Source organism: Gracilinanus agilis, chromosome 3 (genome assembly GCF_016433145.1).
Source record: "Gracilinanus agilis isolate LMUSP501 chromosome 3, AgileGrace, whole genome shotgun sequence".
NCBI classification, from domain to species: Eukaryota; Metazoa; Chordata; class Mammalia; order Didelphimorphia; family Didelphidae; genus Gracilinanus; species Gracilinanus agilis.
In genome coordinates, this window is record NC_058132.1 from 244,505,236 (window position 1) to 244,516,039 (window position 10,804).

Here is a 10,804-nt window from a genome sequence, read left to right on the forward strand (position 1 = left end):
AGTATTTGGTCTGTCCGTGGTCATATAAGGAGGGAGACAGCCAGGATCTAAACAACTTATTCAAATAACTCTACAACCAGAACTCTTTGCTTCATATTATGTATAGTTAAAGTCTATCCTAATAGTTGATAGTTGTAATCATTTTCTTGATAGTTATAATCATTTTCATTGATTGAGTCCTGGAATGATTCAATTGACTCAGACTACTGTAGATTTGAACAGTACACCGAGACTTGGCTGTATTAGAAAAAGCAAACATCATTTGGGTTCATAAGGTATCAGACAAAGATGAGCACAGAGACCTGAAAATGGACTTTGCTCCCATGGTAGTAAAGCTATTGGCACAGCTTCCCCTGAGATTGCCCCTCTCCTTAATCCTTGAGATGCTGAGGTAAAAGCACAACCTCTTGGAGCAGCAAATGGGGGCATTGGTAAACAGTAAGAATTCTTGGGAAATGAGTGTCTAGATCTAGCTGTAGAAATGAAACTTTTCCAGCTCTCTCCTTTCCATTTCAATGGAATTCCAGGACACATTTAGAACTCGAATAATCATTAATCTCTGAAATCCAGGTTTTAGTCAACAGAGATATTTGATCAAATCCTATAATTACAATCCCAAGCAGTGGTCTCATTTTTTTATTCTAAGGCCAATACATTTATTATCCATTTATTCTTGTCTAGAAACAGTCCCTATCCTTCCTGATTCCCAGTGGGCCCCTTCAGGCTTACATTACAGTGAGAACTTTCTTTGCCTCTAGCTGTACCCCAGAACCCACTAAGCCAGTGCCATCCCTCTGGAGCAGGTTGAAGTCTTTATTTGTCAGTGGGACTCCACTTATGGAGTCCACTATATCATTTTGAATCAGCAGCTCCACACACTTCACAGTGACCACAGCTCTCGAGGTTCCTGGGACAGTACAGGAGGTAGAGTCAGTCAGAATGTCCCCTGTGACCTTGAAGACATAGTACTAACTCCAATTCATCAGCCCCACAAGGTCCATGGACCCATCCATGGATGTAAAGTGGGCAGATACAAGGGCCAAGAGCCCCAAGGGTTTCCTGGACATGAGGCACTTCACAACTCGAGAAAACTTTTCCAGCTTGGTGGTCTTGGCTTCAGGGGTCAGGGATGGGATCCAGGAACTGGGAGCTCCTTTTTCTTGACCTTGTCCTCTGAGCCTGAGGTAGGGCTAACTCCTGTTGCATGGGTGAAGGGATTGAGAAGCCAGCTGACAATCTCCACTCCCTGCTCCATAAAGTGCCATAAATGGTCCCCTACAGCTTCTTTGGTCAGTTCATGCTGCTGCTCGTGACTGGCCACTTGCCTCTTCTTGTAGACCTTTGTGTGCCAGGTGATCTCCCGTTTCTGGTACAGGATCTGTTAAAGGATTGCCTCCTTTTCTGGGATGACAACTAGTTTGTTGCTTCCTTTCTAATCTTGGTTGCATAGATTTTGTTTGTACAAAAATTTTTTGATTTAATATAATCAATATTATTCATTTTACATCTTGTAATGTTTTATCTCTTCGTTGGTCTTAAATGCTTTCCTTTTCTCAAATATTTAAACTTAAATTTAAAATTAAGTTTAAACTTAAGATAATATTTTTCTAGGATTTTGATAATATCAATGGGCCTCTCGAGCCTGGTTAGTATTTCCATGATAACTGCCCTCTAACTTGTTTTAGTTGATAACAGAGAAATCTGTTCCCCCGAATTCTAACCTTTGCTCCAGATTTGTTTTTTGAAGCATAAATATTTTGCTCTCTCCACCCATTTGGCACTGGAGACGTGACCTGAGAGAAGTCTCCCATAAACATATTATAGTCAGGAGCACACTTCTTAAGTTACCAGCGTGCCAAACAAAAATAGAAGCTAGTGTTTTCCTACAAATCCCCAATAGCTTTGTTCTTCCAGCAGAAATTCTGCAGCGTATTACTACAAAATGAGGACTAGGGCCCTTGGGTATTTTCTAACAACAAGCTAACAATGGCTGAGTCACTTAATTTAAGAAACACAGCTAGCTAAGCACTAATTTATTTGAAGAAAAATTTCGGAGGACTTTTATCATGCTTGCATAAGATCCCGATTATCTGAGGACTTTGTAAATCCATAAATTCACCCTGCCATGATAGACTATTACTGATCTTAAAGAGCCATTGCTGTCAGTTGGCTCAACTCTGTGCTTCATATTGAAACCCCAGAAGATTTATATATAGGCAATACTGAATCATAGCTCTATTTAAAATTCACTATCTAGGACGTCAAACTCTTTTTGATTTTCCGTGTGAAGCATTAAGTTTCCCAGCCTGCAAGTTCTTATGAATAACCCAATTTCTTAACTCTTCACCTCTACATCTCTATAGCTCAGGCTCTTCCTCATTCCTTCTCTTTGGGGAATGAAATGCCCCTTAACAGATAAATCTTGTAGCTTTGGGGTTTACCTGGACACAGTTTAATTTGGAGGTTATTAATGATAGAACATTCACATGAATAATGTCCAATGGATTGTTGGAAGTGTAGACTAGAGTTTAGGATGTAGATTGAGGATGGAGAATTTTTATTATGGTGATGATCATAATCATTAATAAAAATAATGGCTAGCATTTTTATAGCACCTGCAATGTGCTGGGCACATGCTAAGCACTTTGCAAATGTTTTCTTACTTAAATCACATGACAATTCTAGGAAGTAGATACTATTATTATTCCCATTTTATAGTTGAGGAAACTGAGGCAGACAGAGGTGTCCTGGGTCACACAGCTAGGAAATGTATCAGGACTTATTTGAATTCAGGTCTTTCTGACTCCAGACCCAGCACACTATCTACTGCACCACCTGTATTTCTAGGAAGTCATCCACCTATTAAGTGATCATGGAAGTTCTAAAAATGACACCCTCCCTAAGGGAAAATAAAAGAAAGACAGAAAGTTAACATGTCCGAAGATTGGAAGTTGGGGGATGCCTAGTCTTAAAGGGGTTGGAGGAGATAAGGACATAGGTTCAAAGGATTACACAGTTTCTGTATAGAAGAAAGATCAGTTGGCAAAGCAAGCAGAAAAGCATATACCAGAGGGCTATTATTGTGAGGTATCCTGGAAGTCAAGGAAGGAGATCTTCAAGAAGGAAGAGGTGATCAGCAGTGTCTATTGCTACAGAGAAGCCAATGATATTCTGAAGTCTGGGAAAAGTCTGGAAAAAAATAATTGATCAATTATTCCCACCTCATTTAAAGCAACTGACAAGACACTACAGGCTCAAACCTTTGTCAGGTGAGAACAATCAATCAGAAATATGAACAAGACCTATATGTGAATTAATCAAAGGCTTTAGACTAAGTTCAAAAAGTCCTCATCAATATAGAAGTCTTTGAAATTCATTGGATTAACTAGAGTGACCTTTTAACAGGAACTCTGTTCAGATTTGTTGAGGGACTTGGCCATGCCCTGTGGGTTTTGCAGAAATCAGTGTGAGATAAGGAGATTCTAGTGTCTAATAACAGACTAGTGGAAACCTCCAGCCATGTCCCAGAGAAGGAAGTACTGGTGGAGGTGGGCAGAGAGCAGAGCACCTAAGCCTCCGTTTAGGCACCTTTGTACTTCTTTTGGTGGTAGAAGGATATTGTGAACTTTGGAAGGTCTTGGGTTTGGACTATTTTTAGCATTCCCAAAGTAGCAGCAGCTGGTGGCTGTATCTGCATTAGGAGCTGAAGAAAACCCTCAGCACAACAACAAACAATTCCAAAAGTCCAACAAAGAAAATATACAAAGCCTACAAGGAAGTTCATGAATACCCCATAAAGGAGAGAAAAAGACTTGGAGTAGTTTTTTTTTTTTTACTCTGTTCTTTCTAAGTTTGAGCCTACTTTTTTCTAGATTCTGGATAGACTAGTTGGGGAGTGTGTCTTTGACTTTTGAGGGGATATTTTTTATCAACTTATACCACTTTAATAAATACTCCTAGCTAAAAGCTAATTAAGCCTGTCTGGCCGATATCAGTTATAATCATTTGAAAAAAACATGTTGGTAGGGGATTATGAGCTATAGTATTAGGAAAACACACCATTCTCAAATCCTCACAGTTAACCTAGATCCCTGAGGAGGGTCAACCAGCCAAGCTCTGGGCATCTGGCTTGCAAGAATAAGCTAAGGTTGGGAGACTTTCGTCTAGATCCTACCTGGACATCAAAAAGACCACTGGACTTGATTAATTAGGAACTCATCAGAACTTTCAATAGTGGAGTAGAATAAAAAGGGCAAAAGTCATATTGGAGTAGCTTGAGTAGAGTGGATGAACATGGTATAATGAAAATGTTAGCCTGGGGATGTGTAGTTAATGAACTTCCAGATACGAGTTCCTAGAATCCTCTTGGCTGGACAAGACCTTATTTCACTTTGGAATTGGGGAGGTCAAGAGAGTTTTCTAAATGAGTGTCCTAGACTAGAACCTGAATCTTTTGATTTCTAAGCTAGTGATTAAAAAACAAAAACAAACAAACAACAAATCCTCACTTATGTTATGCTCCTCATATCCCTGCATCCTTCCATTAAGTTTTTAGTCTGGAAATACATTATGTCTTTGCTTATATTCTTTCTTATTTTTTAAAATAGATTTCTAGATAACACACTGTGGAAAATGCTAGTTTGGGAGTTAGAGGACTTTGTCTTAAATGCTAGGTCAGTCACATCATATTGTCTGACATTGGGCAAGTCATCCAATCACTTTGGGCCTCTGTTTACTTATCTGCAAAATGAGGGTTTGGGATTATATGCTTCCTAAGGACCCTTTCAGCTCTAAAATCTATGTATTGAAATCACTTATCTCACTAGGACTCTCTTTTTCCTCATCTATAAAATATGCCCATTAGAGAAGATTATCTCTAAGGCCTCTTCTTAATTCTAAGATCCTAGTTTCTGAGACAATCATTTATATACCACTTTAAGGTTTGCAAAGCATAGTTCTTATGTTATCTCAGTTGATTTGCACAACCCCGTTAAAATAGGTATTATTATTATTATTCTCATTGTAGTGTTGAGGAAATGATACATCTTACTACTAAGGTTTTATTCCTGTTATAGAAGCTTGAACAGAGTCTGGCTTGACTGCTCCCACATTCTACATCTGTTAGTTGTCCTATTTGATAGATCAGCTACTCTGTTATCCTCGTGCACAAACTAAAGCATTCCATGAACTAATTTTCTGGTTACTCTAGCAGAGCCTCTAATATGTCTGAAGTTCTACTGTACTAATCCACTTCTTCTTAAATTTAAGTGTGTGTAAACTGTTCAAAGACTTACTAAATAGTGAATGCCCCAAATTTTACCTATTTTTTACTTTAGATGAGTTCTCCTTGTCTCCACATCTTTCCAGTGCTTTCCCAGCTCTCTAATCATGGATCTATGACCTTGTAAATATTTTAACCCAAATAGAAATAATTTATTTATTCTCATTAAATTTCATTTATTATTAGTTCTGAACAAATGTTATAAACTGTCAAGATATTGTCAGATCCTGATTCTGGTTTCCAATGTGTTTATAATCCTTGCCAACATATCATTACCAACCAATTTGATTTGTGTGCATCATTGACAAAAATGTTAAAGAGAGCAGGGGCAATCAGAGATCCTTGGAGCATTCTACTAGAGACTTCTTTACAAACTGACATGATTCCATTGATGACTAATCATTGATATAACTATATATATGTGTGTGTGTATATATATATGTATGTATATATATACACACATGCACACATATATGTCTTGGTGTGTGTATATATATATTTATCTGTTTGTCTGAATATATATATATATATGTGTGTGTGTGTAATTCCTCTGATCTATTAATTTGGTAACCCTGTCAAAAAAGAAATGATGTTTGTTTAGCATGACCTGTTCTTGAAGAAGTCTTGAGATTTCTTAATGATCACAATTTTTTTCTATAATAGACATCAACCATTCCTTTAATATTGCAGCCTAGAATGTCTTGAGAAATTGAAGTCAAGTTCACTGGCCTCTAGTTTTCAGATTCTCATATAAAATTCTGTGATATCCTTCCTATTCTCCACAGCCTTTTAGAAATCACTGACAATGGTTCAGCAATTATGGGTACTGGTTCTTTCAAGTTACCAGATAGTGATAAACTATGACCAAAAGGCCAAATCTGTCCCACCAACTTTATTTTAAAAAAATTAAAAAACATTTTTGGCTCACAAGCTATACCAAGACAGATGGCAGACTGTATTTAGCTGGATGTCAACTCCTGCCCTAGAATATGTTTCATGTGGTTCAAATGACTTGGATTCATGAAGGATGGCTAGGTTCTCGCTTACTATCTTCCTATTTACCTTGAGAATCAACTCCAAACTATCCATTACCCCCAAAGGATAGACAGCAGACGCCTATTGTTATTAGGTTAACATAGATTCTTTAGAACCACCCAGCAAGGAATCACCAACTTTCTGTGCTTGCTTCTTTTTCCTCTGATATTGACTGGATGTTCTCTATCACCTGTTGGTCTCCATCATTTCACAATCTCCATAATTCTCACTATCACCTGTTGGTGTCTTCTATCATTCTTTGGAGAACAAGCAGCTGCTTCTTCCCTGGATGTGGTGATGAGGTGGTGCTCTCCTCTAGGGAAGAGAGTTAGGCCCAAAGGAATCCTAGACAATCAGGACAGCATGAAAAATTACATGCTGAATTTATTATATTCTTAAGAGAAAAGCAAACTCTGCATAATAGAGATTTCAAATTCAAGTACAATCTTTTCCCTCTGTCTTACAACATATATGGAAATATTTATTTTTAATATTTAAATATAGAATACAAATAAAATAAATAAAAATAAAACAAATAAAATAAAATAAAATATGTCACTCCCAGTGTTCAATAGTCAAACTTCCATTTTTCTTCCTCATCACATTATTCCATCCTTCAAGTTTTTCATAATTCTCCATTGCCTCTTCAGATCCTTTATCTGCTTTGTTTTCATATGGAAGTACTTCTGGTTTGTTTCTTTGCTTGCCTGCGTGCTGCCTTGTTTTAAGGGACATTTTATTCTCTGAGATAACCTGGAGCATAGAAAAGCATTCACTGAGTCTCTGCTTCCTATGGTAAGTAAGAGACCAGCCTGAACTCTGAGTTCAGATAGTTGTTTCTCAGCTATGGCAAAAATAGAAATAGAAATAATTTGTGCAGGTTACTGCAGATTTCTTCCAGTCCTCCATACCTGCTGAAAGGGAGTTCTTTATTATCTTTGCTAATCTATACATTGAAACTCTAGACATGTGGACCTCAGTCTATCCAATGATATCTCAGTCATCACTAGGTAACTAAAATTTGAACATAGATGTACATAGAATGGCACATCCATATTAGAGGCATACTTATGCCTCTAAGAATTCTTTAACATACATCCCCAAATACTAATACAGAGATGTAAATACTCTACATTGCCTACAACATTTTCAGCAGAACCTCTTTGTCTCTCACCCATTTAATTTTTCTCCCACACAGAACCAATGTGCACCCAACATACGTCTTTAAACTAAGTCACAAGAGCAGACGCTTATACACATTTTATCTAGTACAATAAGCTGGATAGTCCCATGCTTCCTTGATTTCCTTGGACTCCCTTAAACTCCCCAATTTCACAACCATGGAAGTTGCCCCATCACATACTTATCCTCTTTTCATCCTTCTTTCTACCTGAACTCCTTCCTAGAAATTTGTCTGGACCTAGCTTCACTTTTTCCTTCCCACTCATCATTTTCTTGGGACAGTTTCGTAACAGCTTCAAGTGATTAGCAATTAGTTGCCTCCTAATGCTAAGAGAAATATAATTTACGATAAAACATGAAGAATCTTACACGATACATCATAAGATATTTGTTCATGCACTGTCTATTCCCAGGCCCCTTTAAAATGAAACCTTAACAAACACTCTCTTGTCTCTTCCTGAAATTTCTGCAGCTACTATTCTTTGAGCGGTAAATTGTTTATTGTCTACATGTAAATCTGTAGATTTACAGATACAACTAAAGTACATGGTGCCTTGTCTTTTAAATATTTGCCTTGAATGGGCTAAACTGATTCTTTCTTTCAATCATTTATTTTTCAAATTTCTATTAAGTGAAGTGATTTGATTATGTTGCAGGCAGTTCCTTGGCACAGTGAATAGAGTACAGAGCCTGACATTAGAATGACTCATTTTCATGAATTCAAATCTGGCCTAAGATATTTGCTAGCTGTGTGACCCTGGGCAGCTCAGTCTACCCCATTTGTCTCCATTTCCTCATCTGTAAAAGGAGCTGGAGAAGAAAATGACAAACCACTCCAGTATCTTTGCCAAGAAAACCTCAAATGGGGTCCCATAGTTGGACACAACTGAAATGACTGAACAACAACAAACAAACTGATTTGTGTTGGCTTTGGGAAATGAATAACTAATCAGTTCTGCACATTTTATAGGAGAAGGGGGACTGAAATGGGAAAGACTTATAGTCTAGTCCTTGATCTTCCCCTCGCTACCTGCGTGACTTTGGTTAATTCACTATACCAAATTAAAAAATGAGAAGATTGAAGTAAGAGAATCCAAAGGTCCTTCCTAGCTCACTCTAGGAAGCTATGTATGGATTAATGGGTTTGAGTTTTAAAATGTGGCCTGCAGAAGGCAAACAGCTGTGCCTAGGAGGCAGCAGGAACTGTTGCTCACAACTACTAATTATCTTCTGGACTATTTAGTCTGGGATAAGGTGCAGAGTCTGGAAGAGTGAATATGGAGAGGCTAGAATAGAGGGGGAATGATCAAGTGAATACAGAATAGGGAAAATATACCTAATAAGGGACTTTGGGGAAAGTTGGAGGCACACTGGTGATTCTGTGAGCATTATGGAAAAGGTAAAAGCTTGCATCCTAATTCTATCCTAAGCCCTGAACTAAGAAAGATTTTAGGGGGCAGGTAGGTGGCTCAATGGATAGAATGCTAGGCCTGGAGATAGGGGGTCCTGAGTTCAAATGTGGCCTCAGACACTTCCTAGCTGTGGGATCCTAGGCAAGTTACTTAACCCCAATTGCCTAACCCTTACCCCTCTTCTGCCTTGGAACCAATAGTCAGTACTGATTCCAAGGCAGAAGGTAAGGATTAAAAAAAATTAAAAGAAAGATTGTATATGTGGGAGTCTGGATTAAAGTAACTTCTTCCTACATTGATACAAGTACTTGGGAACCATGTATAAGATTATGTGTATCTGAAAGGCAGATTAATGAATTATCAATGATCTTCCAAAGGAGTGTCCCAAAAAAGTTAGTGGAGTTGTAACTTTAATAGTTTAAAGGTAATAATGAGGAGTTATTGGAGTTTTTTGAGTGGGGGTTAAGGTAGGTAACGTGATCGGTCCTGTGTCTTAGGAAAATCATTTTGACAGCTCTGCAGAGGGTTGGACAGGAGAGAGACCCATTAGGAGGAGATCGCAATAGTCTACGTGAGAAGTGACGAGGGCTTGAACTAGGGCAGTGGCTGTGTGAGTAATAAGACAGAGTATATGCATATGAGAGATGTGATGGATTTATAAGTGGCAAAAACTGTGTAGATATATGGGGTGAATGAGAGCTAGGAGGCAAGGATAAAACTGTAATTGTGAATCCAAATAACTGAGAGCTGGTGGTTTCTTCAACATAAATGGGTAAGTTCAGGAAAAGGATGTGTTGGGAGTAAGATGAAGATAATGAGTTCTATTTTGGAGATCTTGAGTTTGAGATGGCAATGGCATATCTAGTTCATTGGCAATAGACTGCAGCCTACTTTCATGTGCCATGCATCTTTCCATTTTCCTTTAGATCATATGAAAATGTTATTCTCCTGGAGGTGTTCCATTATTTTGAGCCATATAGAATTATTTGGAGAATATAAATGTTTAAAAAAAAGGTACATCTGGCAAGAAAGATCAATTAGGATCCTTGAAAGCAATCCCCTAATTCAGCCTAGCACCCTCAATTCCTATTATTCATCTTTGGGCTCAAATCATTACTTATCTGAGATCCTTACAAAGTATCTGTGTATTGATAGAACAACTCACTGAACTGCCCCTACAATTGCATATCATTAACTTGGCAATATGAATACTTTATCCTTTGTTTTTGTCTTTGTTTTCCCTATGTCAATTGCTAAAGTGATTTTCCTAAAACACAGGGCTGATCACATTACCCACCCCTAAACCATGCTCAAAAACTCCTATAACTCCTTATTTTACCTTTGAACTATTAAATATGTGAATAGGTTAATAACTTGTGAATGACTAGGGAATTCATTGAAGTGAATTATTCCTACAGTGTTCTGCAGCTCAATGCAATCATCTGCAGACATCTGGAAAGTCTTATCATCTCTAAGGAATCCTTTTTCCACTTTGGATTTTACATAGGACATACTCCATGAAAGTGGTGAACAACTTTAGAGATCATATGTCTCTCTGCTTTATGCTTCACTTAATATCAATAATCAGAGTAATGTGGAACACAGGTGTCCCTCTGCTTGTGTCTCCTAAGGAATCTTGTTTGACTTCAACACATACACACACACACACACATATAATGTGTATATATATATACACATGTATATAAATGAGACAGCTGGAGAACCTTTAAGACTATATTTTTCTCTATCAAGTCAAATGTGGTTTTTTTGTAGTTACGAACAAAAAATAAAGACAGGAGGATATGTTTTCTATATTTTCTAGTTGGTAATGTGAAGTAAAGATGTAGTTTGACACAGAGAAGTATCTGTGAAAGCAGGGCTATTCACTTCTCAT

The 10,804-nt window shown here is 37.7% G+C and overlaps 1 pseudogene; it reads right to left on the bottom strand.

Moving 5' to 3' along the window:
• Nucleotides 1-725: 725 nt before the first annotated feature.
• LOC123241436 lies at nucleotides 726-10,422 on the bottom strand (annotated as a pseudogene).
• Nucleotides 10,423-10,804: the final 382 nt, after the last annotated feature.